We start from the raw sequence: 13,801 nt of genomic DNA on the forward strand, positions 1-13,801 counted from the left end.
ATCATCCACGGCACTCAACAAGTTGAGGAAGGAGATAAAGAATCATAGCTAATGAAATGAGCATGTCCTGCCAATGTCATAAGACGGTGGGCACTGACTGTACAGATGCCTTCTACCTTATACACCAGACTATATGAGCCCAGGCCTAAGGGCTTTATTGTTTCTTGCTCCTTTCCTGTGATCTTTACAACATCTTGACATTCCTTTGTAATGCCATATGTTCCACTCAGTCTTAATATTGTATACATGTATGGGCTCTCATTACATTTCAGCCGGTCGCATTGTATTAAGAGGCAACATCTGTAGGGAAGGTCCTTCACATTGATTTAAAGGCTGCCAAATAAGCATATCAAATCCTTCTCCCGTACAGAGCTATATATCTTAACTGGACGAATGACACATGGTTTCCACATGGACGTGAGATAACACATGGGCCTCCTGGTAGAAGACGCGTTTCGGAAACTTTCGAGTACTTGGGTGATACAATGATATGATGGATCAGGCTTCCCCCCACACCCACCCAATCATTACGACGTCTCACGCAGGATCCACTTCCCTCGACGGCACCATTCACGATGTGCCACCACCACCTTCCCTCAAGGATATCAAGATGTTCTGAAAGTGTGACAGACATATGATGGAATTTTACGGAACAGACACAAGGACAAACTGCTTTGCAGAGAAGAATGTAATGGGCGATCTTAACAAAAATGAATTGCTCTTCTGGCAAGACCATTGAAAATTAAATTACCAGACTTTTTGTATCCATTATAATCGTTTGACGGAATAAAAGTGAAAGACAATTAAAAGTGACAGGTGCTCGGCTTTCTGGGTGACTCTAAATCAAATCAATAACCTCCAGCACAAAAGCTTTACGAGATGGATTCCAGAAATTATTTCCATAATGGAGGGCTTGAAGCAAAATGTTTCTTTTTCTTTTTTTTTTCTTTTTCATCTTCAAGTCTATCAAAAATGTGAAAGGATTTTCATACGGCTTAAATAATGAAATCGGACCATAAAAATATGTATGCCCCGTCCATTTGTTACTGGGCTCAAATGATATATGATCGTGTTTCCTTTATATGTATTCCAAGACATGAGATATTGAACACATCATAATAACCAGGGCGGGTATTCGGGACCAGGGACTATGTGCTGAAACCTTACTTACCATCATTCATAGACTTTTTCCTATGCACTTAGTGCAGTGATTCTGCGGTGTTGGGTGGCCTGATGCTCTTCCTGTGATGATCGGTCTTCCGCCTGCTATACTTCTGGCCACTGCTGGGATAGGCATGCCAACGGACATGTGCAGTCTGCTTAAGCAGAAGTCAGTCATCTTAGCGGGTGTTCCAGATGGCGGTCCAGCCCAGCATTGTGCTAAAGACCTCATTGGAGCAGGATAATGACGTCCAATGATTGGGGTTGGCTAGGGCATGATAGTCCATGAGAGCTCTCTTTACATTCACTGTTTCCTCTGATGTTGCCCATCAGCCTCTGTCTACAGTCTCAAGAGCCTCAAGAGTCTCAAGAAGGCTTTTGTGAGCATGTACTGAGGGTGAGCTAGGAGGATACAAAATATATAAATCAGAGCTCTGAGAGGGAGGGATGGGCGTTGGGTGGCCTAATGCGCTTCCTGTGATGATCGGTCTTCTGCCCCCACTATACTTCTGGCCACTGCTGGGATAGGCATGTCACAGGTCATATGCAGTTTACTTTAGCAGAAGTCAGTCATCTTAGATGGCGTTCCAGATGGCAGACTGACCCAGCATTGTGCTAAGATCTCATGGGAGCAGTATAATGATGTTCAATGATAGGGGTTGGCTAGGGCATGATAGTCCATGAGAGCTCACTTTACATTCACGTTTCTGCTGATTTTGCCCATCAGCCTCTGTCTGCAGTCTCAAGAGACTCAAGAGTCTCAAGAAGGCTTTTGTGAGCATGTGCTGTGGGTGAGCAGGGAGGGTAGAAAATATATAAATCAGTGCTCTGAGAGGGAGGAATGGGCGTTGGGTGGCCTGATGCGCTTTCTGTGATGATCTGTCTTTTGCCCGCTATACTTCCGGCTAGAGCTGGGATAGGCATGTCACAGGTCATGTGCAGTCTACTTTAGCAGAAGTCAGTCATCTTAGAGGTCATTCTAGATTGCGGTCTGGCTCAGCATTGTGCCAAGACCTCATGGGAGCAGGATAATGACGTCCAATGATTGGGGTTGGCTAGGGCATGATAGTCCATGATAATTTTATCTAAAATGCTCTATAATTCTGCAGGTTGTGGACGTCAGGGCTGGCCTGGAGTTGTAGTTTCACAACACCACAGGTTGGAGACCACTAAATGTCAGTGTTGGGGCAGGTGCAGATCTGTTGTCCTTGTGCGATCTGACAAAACATCAAATCGCACTCGGACTAATGTTAGTCTATGGGGCCGTGCACATGTCAGATTTTGTTCCACAGACAGAGGAAAAGTCACTGCACCCCCGAGTTTCATCCGATTTCAGAGTGTCATTAGATCAGGGCGTCATTTGCTTAATCGGGTCGATTCTCCTGGATGAGACAATTTACGGCTGATGTCATCTGCCCTAAGCCGTCTTTTGGTGATTCTGAAGCTTTAAGACATTGCTATAAGTTTAGCAATTCAACAAGCCAAAGAAATGGGGAAAATGGAGTCTTCCTCATGATAAAATTGACACTAAAGATACAAGACAGAAATAATCTTTAGACCAAAATGACAAACTTTCTTGAGTATAAAAGCCTTGACGTCTTCTCCTCCACAGCGGACGCCCTTTGTCTTGGATTGCGCCCATCCTATAACAGACAGCTATGTGTTTTGGCTGCAGAAGATTATAATGAGCTTCTTCATCCACCACCCCACAGATTAATGCCTTCCCGGCTCTGATTGCATACACACTCAAGTGTCCTCTTCTAGGAAGCTGCTGGGCAGTTCATTAAATCCACCCCTGCTGCTTCTCCTCGGGAAGATGATGGAATTCTAAGTGCCACGCTAGGTAGGTCAGGTCAGAACTGACGCTTTGATCCGGCTGGTGGTGCGTGCACAGCTCAGACACGAAAATACACCGAGGTATTTCCTGTCGCTCCATCTAGAGAGCTGATCCCCACCTATTGTGCATCCCAGAGTCATCCATTCAATTCTGAAACATCTCATTGTGCAGAAAAGATTTTCAACTTCCGACCTAGAAAACAGATGTAGCAGAGCTGAATTTCTAACGCCACTCTTCGGAGATGCTGCGAGTATGTGTTATGGCTCTGACTTAAAATAATAAGTAGGTAAATCCAACGAAAAACCATGAATAACACATCTTAACATCAGAATGACTTGTTCCAGATGAAGAACTCTACTCAACTACATCAGTACAATTAGAAGAATTTCTCTACAGATGTAAATACATGAACCGATAGTAATGGGGATACACTGTTATGTTCCTAAAAACATTGTCTCATTACATACGTCTTCATAAGGCCACGTTCACACATTCAGTATTTGGTCAGTATTTTACCTCAGTATTTGTAGCTAAAACCAGGAGTGGAACCATCAGTGGAAAGGTATAATAGAAACACGTCACCACTTCTGTATTTATCACCCACTCCTGGTTTTGGCTTACAAATACTGAGGTAAAATACTGACCAAATACTGAGGTAAAATACTGACCAAATACTGAATGTGTGAATGCGGCCTTAACATGAGAACCACACGTCTCATGTGCACTGTTCGCAGTCAACATGCAGCTGTAAAATGGCTACCATGAACAGGCTTGGTGTTAGCTACTCCGATTCCCATTACCAAGGGGTTGGCCTGGTGTTCACCCTCTAACCCTTGATTAGGGATCTGGACTTACACAGGAGTCCCTGGGATGGCGCAAACTGGCATGAAGGATAGTCGGGTAGCCAGGTCAGATCCAGGAGGTCACACCAGGAACAGAATCATAAAACAAGAGGGTTGTCAAATGTCAAGCCGAGGTCAAAGAACAGGAGTAATCAGGACAGAACACGGGCGCACAGCACAAAGGTATAAACCAGAATAGCAGAACTATTGACTGGCAGTGGGAGCTTGTTCTCAGGTGTTTATATAGAAGAACAGCCCCACCCAGTACCGACAACAGATAGAAACCCAACAGGATTAACCTGGCAGCTTATGGACTGGCCAAAGCCAAAAGATCCCAGGAATAATACAGGATTGATGCTCTAAGCATCACCTACTTCAAAGATGCGGCACCTCCTAGAGGCTGAAGCAGAAGCCGGCACAGATGTTACACCACTATGGTGATCAATGGTATGGTGCCAGTCTGATGACAATCACTACCGGCTTCTCACACCCCTATAGTAACCACAGCAAAAGTTTAGTATTACATGCTGGCCAGTTAAAGGAATGGTCATCCATCTAATAGATGGGTTCATTTTGCCACGGCCAGAGCCATGGCTTGCTATTGTCTCTCCACCTTGGCACATAGAGAGGGGGATATTAAGCAGATAACCGCCTCCATGGTTTCTTAATATCTAGAATAGAGAATACAGAAAGGGCTTGTCTAGATTCAGTCCCTTTAAAGTGTACATGTAGTTTACAGGGCTTTTTAGAATAAGCTCTCCTGTGTGTGTACATGAGGAATAACACTATTTCTGGCCATTATATGACTTGTAGCCTACGTTTTTCACCAGTTTTCCTCTATAGGGTCAATATCTCATTTTTCAGTTGTCTCTGAGCTGGTGGGTGAAGACTAGCTGCTGTTATGTCTCCATTGCACAGCACACAAACATATAAAGGATTCCTGTTCTCCTTTCTCTATGTGGCTTATGTCCAGAAGCAACAGCAGCAGCAGCAGCCGCATCAGGGAGGACATTATACAATATTGAGCAGTGCGTTCTGTGTCCTGGTCAGGGCATACGTCCGAAATCCCCTTCAAAATGGGGTCTGGATGCATTAATCGACGAGGCCATAGAATGTGATGATAACGTGAGTATACCTAAAAGCAGGCCGACCCTCAGACATAGCAGACTGCGTCTGAGTATCCGCCTCTGGTAGGCATACACTCCCGAAAAAAGTTCATGGTTGGTTCAAGGGTCTGGACCCCATTTTGTGGGGGATTTCGGATGTATGCCCAGAACGAGACAAAGAACGCAATGTGAAAAGGTGAGATAAACACTTACTAGAAAGCAGCAGAACAACCTGTGTGTGCTTGTGCCTCTTTCTTTCACTTTTCCTCTCTCTGCTCCATATGCCTCCTCTATCTATAATCTTCAATAGGCATCTAATCTGATCACTCAGTAATTTTGGAATCTATCTTGTTTTGAGCAAGACAATTTTCAGCAGTATGTTAGAGGAAATGATGAGTTCAGGAGGAAAGTGTCTCATAAATGGAGAAAGAAGCAGAATTTCCTGATAAGATATACGTACAACAAAGTTTCTTATATTTGCTTGTGCTATTTCTTTATGAGAAGTTTGTTAAACTGGCAGAGACCCCTTTATTGCATATGCTCATATTCATCATTCTGTTCCTTAAAGCTAATTGACTTTGCTGCGGATGTTCATCCGCATGGGAAGGAGCGCAGTGCGTTATCCCAATGCCCTTTGGTCCTACATAACTCCCCCAAATTAGATTAGGGGTGCCTAAATTGACATTTAAAAAAATATCAGGCAGCCTCTGAAACAATTCTACAAACACGTGTAACTGCAAGCAACAAGAAAGCAATACGCTTCTTTCATCCTGCACCAGAAGTGGAGAGGGTGCGGCCGGCCGCTAGGCAGAATATGAGTTTTCCTACTTGCCTGCTTTTATAAACGCGGCCCCGTCTCATTTTAAGAATTACATTAACCATAAATCATGAAACATTTGAGAATAATTTCCAGAGCGAGGTCGCTGCTGTGCCGCTGTAGGACTGTGTATCTGCAGCACAATACATTCTCATTATATCTCCTATATTATAGTTTACAAACCCCAGGTCAATAAAAAGCCCGAGATAGATTGTAAAGCGGTAAGGAATCAAGCAATGAACGTGCCGAATAAGGACCAGAGACAAAAGCCTAGAGATTGGGAGCCGCAGGTGACATCCACATTACTGGGCATCTGTCTCTAGTGATGACCGAGTATACTCGTTGCTCGGGTTTTCCCGACCATGCTCGGGTGACCTCCAAGTATTTATGACTGCTCGGAGATTTAGTTTTCATTGACGCAGCTGAATGATTTACAGCTACTAGCCAGGCTGAGTACATGTGGGGGTTGCCTGGTTGCTAGGGAATCCCCACATGTACTCAGACTGGCTAGTAGCTGTAAATCATTCAGCTGCATCGATGAAAACTAAATCTCCAAGCATCATAAATACTCAGAGATCACCTGAGTGTGCTCTGGAAAACCCGAGCAACGAGTATACTAGCTCATCACTATCTGTCTCAAATGTCCATCTCACAGACATGAGGCCCCATACACACCAGGAGGCTTTCAGTAGAACATTGCTTCAGCTGATCGTTCGGTAGACAGCCATCTCTGCCGACACTCCCATGTACATGAGTGCTCATTCGGCTGAGCTCACTTGTGGTCTCTATGAGAAAGCCGCTGGCTAACAAGTCTCCTGGCTAACAATATGATCGGTAGTAAGAAATCAGACATGCCCCATAGACAAGTAGTCGGCCAGTGCCCCATACACATGAGACTGTAGGCCAGTGTTTCCCAAACTCCAGTCCTCACGGACCCAATGGGGATTTCCTTAGTATTGCACAAGTTGTGGAAGTATCGCCAAGGCATCAGGAATTGTCTCACCTGTGCAACACTGTGGAAATCCTGAAAACATGACCCATGGAGTCCGTGAGGACTGGAGTTTGGGAAATACTGCTGTAGGCCAAACTCGCTGACATTGATGTTACTTATTAATAGGACTTGTGCACACATCCGATTTTCTCATTCGAGTGTTATCCGTAATTTTCACAGATAGCACCCATACTTATGATATTTTATGGGGCTGCGCACATGCCTGTTCCCCCCCCCCCCCCCCCGAACAGAGTGGTCCTCAGAAAAAAATCGAAGGCATGTTTGATTTTGATCTGAGGGAAAGTCTATGGATCCGTGAAAAAAATCAGACTGCACTAGGATGACTTTTTTTTTCTCTCTCTGAGTAAAACCGATGCCACTCTAATCAATCAGTGATCAGAATGATGGGACCATTCTCGGATATGGAGAAATGAGTCCAGTGAACCTACCCATATAGAACCGTCAATTTCCACAGCTTTTTACAGACATTATCATCACTGTCCCGATGGGGCCTCACGAACTACATTCCCTATCAGTTTGGCTTTGGACTCATGCTTTACATTACACGATTGAGGCCACCAAGCAACCATCAATCGGCTGCATGCTAATCGGTTATTGGTTAATACGATGGTTCTGTGCACATAGAACACATTGTTATCAGCAGCACATCACCTGTTTACACCTTGTGCTGCCAATAAAGATTATTTTTAAGCAAGCATTTAGAAGGGCTGATAATAGAGATCAAACATTCCTAAAAATGCTGATATACTTTTATCGTTTAGTCAAAATGGGACTTTAGACAGTTTATGTGGGGTGAGGGGAGTAAGTTGTGTCTGGAAACCTGTGTCAGTGACTTATGCCCCATGTGAACAAAAATGATAGGGCATGTCGAAAACCAACTGCCTAATCATTCTCTCCCTCAACATCTTTTCCATTGGATCCGACTGAGGAGTTAGATTGGTTGGCCAATCCTGATGAAATGAGAGGGCCTGTCCGACATCAAGAACAGGGTGTTACTATGGAAATTAATAATGGAGATAATTTGATGTAGGGAATTTATCATTTCTGGTCAGGTCAGGAAAGATTTTCCTCACCTCCGGAGGCATAACTGTATTATTTTAATTTGCTTGTTGCTGGACCACGTGGTCAGTTGTAAACAATGATCTGATTGATAAAATTACGTAACTAGAAAAGTCTAACTAGAAGAGTTGAGAATACCTCGTGAAGCCTTCACCAGGCCATAAGTGACCACTTTGTCAAGGACACACAAGATCGTAGGTGAAGTAGTAGACTACCATAATTAGTCCTTTCCGTAAATCCCCAAACATTATTAATTATAAAAACGCGTGGACGCGGAGCCTGTATCCCAAAAAGGAACCCGGGTAGTTGGGGTCATGATTGGTCTCCAATTTACTTGACATTGACTAGAGTGGGCAGCCCCCTTATTCTCTTCTGGAAAGTGCCTTCTTGAATGTGCATTCTTAAGAGCCAGGCCTCTTCATAACTGCTCGAGAGGCCGACTCTCAGCAATAACAGCAACAAAAAAAATCATCCAAATCCTAAGTTTTCAAATGGCTGCTCTGAACTTTGACCTCTTTGGCTTTCACCTTTTCCTAATGAAGATTTTAATTAAAGCCTAGAAGCCGCGTGAAGTACAGGAAATGAATAAATGTTAGTCTATGTCTCTTATGCTCTCAAGTTCTCTTCCTAACCCCCCTTCCATCAAAGAAGCCTCACAAGGTGCCTATTGTGGCCCCTCTCTCATGGCCCACACTGGGGTGATGGGCACGGCTGCCTCCCGCTGCCCAGCGTGGGGTGAACTTCTGTCACTTTTCTTCTATTCTGCTCACACCGGGGAGGAAAGCCAAAAAGGAAGGAGCCAGACTCTGGTAAAATGCGGACAGTCACACTAAATGTTAAAGAGCATGAAATTTATCTGACTTCCCGAAAAGATGTGCCCTGCCCCGCCATTCCTGCTATTGCCGAGCCAGCTGCTCTGGGGACCACTCATTCTTCCCCGAAAAACAAATATTTGCTCTAAACGTCTCCAGCATTATACAGTTTCCTTATTTTCCCTCTTTTCTTAATTGTATGCACCGCTTGTTTACACCCACAGAGCACTTTTGTTCCTCAGAAGACATCACGTCTGTCACCCAGACACCAGGTTTTGCAAAAAAAAAAAAAGCTGGGTATGAATGATATAATTCGGCCTGTGCCATAGACGCTTGTGACATTATGAGATGAAGGACATTGACCTGATGAACCTATGTCATCCTAGCATAATGCACACCTCAGACAACAATACTACAGTCAATGGGTCTCCATCACTGCTATGTCTTCATACAGCGGTCTCACAGCTTCCACAGGCCCCTATATAACACATAGACCCCTATATTCCACTAACACGCCTGTGTCTGTGTCAGTCTTTACTAAAATCCTGGCATTGTATTCCCAAGCCAAGAAGATCACGTTCAATTCATGGCACCCATTTACGAGTGTTTGAATCTGTGCCCTTAAATTATTTAAAGGGAAGCTATCACCATAAAATGGCCTATTGTTTAAATTGGCTTTCCCGTTTACATGTATTTTTTAAAACTTTTCTTCTATCATATCGCGATCTTGCAATTTTCCCATTGGCCACCAGGACTTTTGTAGACTCATACTTCCTTTTCCTGTCAGAAATAGTTTTCAGGAGGCTCCTTATCATCACAGACAGGTAACACCTCTACACACTGCTAATAACACAGGATCCACCAATTACAATAAGTGGTGTCTTTCGCTGTTCACAATGACTTTTGCACATGCTCATTAGACACTTCAATACCAAAGATAGGGTCATTGTAACTATGTACATGTGTTGTTTCCTAAAACAATAAGATGTTAGATTGTAATAAAGCCCCAGTGACCAGTATGAATGTTGCAAGATTTATATTTTTTATTTTTTGGATAGATCGTGATATGGGGGAAAAAAAAACATTGTTAGACTACATTCTTCTCAATGGAGTAGCACCTTAACTTCTGTGAGTACAAAAGATCAGGCATATTGAAATCTAACATGCCCAATCTTTCTATGGATATGTTTACAATCGGCGGTCATTTAGTAGCCTGTTTATAAAGGCAGACCAAAGTAAGCGATGTGGACTGAACAATCTGTTAAACATTTCTCAATGTGCACGGGCTGCCATAGTTAGCGGCAGTGCGAGTCCTGTTAACACGGCACGATGCACCGCCGAGAGCGATGATCTTTTGCGCAGCACAAAATATTATTTCTCCCAATCAACAAATGTGAATGCAAATCTTCTCCCATCATCTAAATTATGGTGCCCATACACATCAGCTAGTCATGCCTAGATCAGCGGGTGTAGATGACATTTACCTAATGTATACATATGGAGGATATTCACATATTGCTGATAAGGTGCGCATTTACAGCACTGACTTCCTGTACATAAAATAAAAATAAATTTAGGCAGTACTAGCAAAGTGGATATGTTTTAACTTAAAAAAAACCCAGCATGTGGATTAAATTATGTGAAATCCACTCAGAAATCGTCCTTTTGCTTTTTTAAATCCATAGTGTGTTAATTACTGTTGCGGAAACATACCTTTTGGTGCCGGTTTTCCCATTTATTTCAATGACAAGCTCACAGGATCCTCGGGGGCGTGTCTCTGCTCTGTATAATTCCCTTGTGAGCCACGCCCCCTTTGCAAAGAACATAAAATTTCCACTAAATAAAACGGCCCATATCTCTGGAACCATATGGTGGAATTAAAAAAAACAAAAAGTGGAATGCTCAGGCAAGAAGTGGGAATAAAAAACAGCAAAAATAACCACACTTGATGTGATCATGGGTCTTCCTTAATAAAATACCCCACAAAACACCTAACCACATAGCTCCGTTTCAATAAGTACCCATCAGAGCTGCGTCGGCCTCAAGAATAAGTGACTGCTTATCTAGGGAGCTGACTTCACAGCGTATACAGGTGAGAGGTAATCTGTAATATAATGATAACGGAAGAAATATACTGTGTGTGACGCTCCTATATCATTTATGTACACCAAAAGGGAACAAGACCTGCCAAACCGAAACATTAATACGCAGGGATATGCTTCCATTATTAATTAATGTGATACGTTATAATTAATTACCACATGAAGCTCTCTGCAATCTCAGCTGGAAATTCACAATAAGGAAATTATATGCAAAGAAATAATGAAATGTGCCCGTTATTCCACTTCTGGCCACCTAGGGGCACTCTAAGGCTTTCTAATCACATTCATTTACTTTAATGGGATTAGTTAGCGGGCAGATATTATTTTTAACACTTCTAAAATATCCAATAAAATCTGTAAAATGAAATGCAGAAAACACTGCGGGCTGAAATGTACTGCTCTGGTATCTAGGAGATCTCCAATAATCCCCGATATAAATGCTACAATTAATTCTAGTTGCCATATTATAATATATACATCCATGTAAGGTTTATATTATAATTTATATATAGATATATACTGCAATGACTATATTTTGGGTAAAGTATACCGATGTAGCAGAGCCGGGGTAGGTTTTTTGTGTATTTACTAGCATCGAAAAACATAGACAAGAAAGCAATGATGACATCAGAAGGGGAGCTCAGCTCTGCTACATATAGAAGAAGGAAAACCCAGTCATTTGGTTTCCTGATCTGAACGCCCGCCAGTACAAATAACACATACACAAGCCTAAAGCTACATTTACCTGCGTCCTCTCATCTTATCAAGGCGAAAGATCTCAGCTCCAGCCACAAAAAGGTAGAAACCGCCACCACAGTAATTCAAGCTCATGTTAAATGTTCGGAGGCTTAAGCTGCGGCGCTCATGTCGGCAGGCATTGCTGTGGCCGGGCAGATTTATAGGAACACACGATACCTTTTTAATGTATTAGATCCATATATCAACATGGAAAAGAGACGAGAGCAGAATTCTATAGAGACACTGAGTTCTCAGCAGTGGTGTAACCAGAATCCGATGGGCCCCGGTGCAGAATGTGGGCCTGGGCCCTCCCTCACACACCACCCAACGTGCCCCATCCGTCCCCGCATGTTGGTCAGATGTATGGGCCATTGAAGCGTTCTAAATCCCCCATTATGTTCCCCATCCTGGGCTCCTTCCTCATATATATCCCCCATCCTGGTATATTTTCCCTCATCCTAATATATGTACTCTATCCTGGTATATATGTTCCCCATCCTGGGTTCTTTCCTGTTATACATGTCCCTCATTCTGGTATATGTGTCCCTCATCCTAATATATGTACTCCACCCTCGTATATATGTTCCCCATCCTGGGCTCATTCCTGGTATATTTGTCCCTCATCCTGGTATATATGTTCCCCATCCTGGTATATATGTTCCCCATCCTGGTATATATGTTCCCCATCCTGGTATATATGACCTCCATCCACATATATATGACCTGCATCCTGGTATATATGTCCCACATCCTGGTATATATGTTCACCATCCTAGTATATATGTTCCCCATCCTGGCACATATGACCTCCATCCACATATATATGACCTCCATTCTGGTACATATGTTCATCATCCTGGTATATATGTCCCCCATCCTGGTATATGTTCACCATCCTGGTATATATGTTCCCCATCCTGGTATAAATGTCCCCCATCCTGGTATATGTTCCCCATCCTGGTATAAATGTCCCCCATCCTGGTATAAATGTCCCCCATCCTGGTTTATATGTTCCTCATCCTGGTATAAATGTCCCCCATCCTGGTATATGTTCCCCATCCTGGTATAAATGTCCCCCATCCTGGTATATGTTCCCCATCCTGGTATAAATGTCCCCCATCCTGGTATAAATGTCCCCCATCCTGGTTTATATGTTCCTCATCCTGGTATAAATGTCCCCCATCCTGGTATATGTTCCCCATCCTGGTATAAATGTCCCCCATCCTGGTATAAATGTCCCTCATCCTGGTATAAATGTCCCCCATCCTGGTATAAATGTCCCCCATCCTGGTATAAATGTCCCCCATCCTGGTATAAATGTCCCCCATCCTGGTATAAATGTCCCCCATCCTGGTATAAATGTCCCCCATCCTGGTATATATGTTCCCCATCCTGGTATAAATGTCCCCCATCCTGGTATATATGTTCCCCATCCTGGTATATATGTTCCCCATCCTGGTATAAATGTCCCCCATCCTGGTATATATGTTCCCCATCCCAGTATATATGTCCCACATTATTGTACAGTCTCAAGCCAAAACTTTAGGCATCCACTGTCAGATGACATGTGCTGTTCCCTTTCTAAGCAACAGTTTGATACAGGAAAGAAATATATCTTGGTACCGTGTTAGCCAGTAGATAGAAAAATATTTAGAATTGAGAGTCCTCAGCCATTAAAAGGTATCAACCACTGAGGACTCTCAATTCTAAATATTTTTCTAAGCAACAGTTATGATGTATATATTTCCAAATTTAAGTGCCGGATTTATCAAAGTAGAAAAAGTAATGTATGTGAAAAAGTTTAAAACAGCTTTCCGTGCAGTTCGCCATCTGTAATGGCAGTGCTTTCTACATCGGTATATCTGGGGGGCCAACCGGTTCTCATTGATGAGATCCAGCTGAAGCAATTCTCCATCCAAAAAATTTGCAAATTACCTCTCTTACACAAGGAAGAAATCTAGTGCCAACTTTTAGCCACTTTCAGGTCTGAAACCCTCCCCCCCCCCCGTGCACATTAGACTAATGGCAGACAAACCCTGCCGATATTGATTGATTCGGCCGACAGTCTAATGTATGTGGGTGCCCGTGATTATTGAGGGAGTTCAAATGATTATCCAACCTTAGGCTACAAGTCTAAAGTCACTCTCTGTAACTGCAGACTAGTGAATCCTCACGGAGCGTACTGCATGCTGTCAGGATTCTCCGGTTCTGGTGGCGGTCATGTGGCCTCACGTATATGATTTGTGCACTTCCCGACACATTCCAACTAGACATGTTCGGCATCATTCAATACAATTGCATTAAACGAGCCCACT

General features: G+C 43.2%; 1 protein-coding gene across 6 annotated transcripts in view; it reads right to left on the reverse strand.

Annotated features, from left to right (window-relative positions):
- SLIT2 (slit guidance ligand 2) overlaps positions 1-13,801 on the reverse strand; it is a 406,424-nt gene that overhangs the window by 173,641 nt on the left and 218,982 nt on the right. The window lies entirely within an intron of this gene.

This window comes from Ranitomeya variabilis, chromosome 1 (genome assembly GCF_051348905.1).
Source record: "Ranitomeya variabilis isolate aRanVar5 chromosome 1, aRanVar5.hap1, whole genome shotgun sequence".
In the NCBI taxonomy this organism is placed as follows: Eukaryota; Metazoa; Chordata; class Amphibia; order Anura; family Dendrobatidae; genus Ranitomeya; species Ranitomeya variabilis.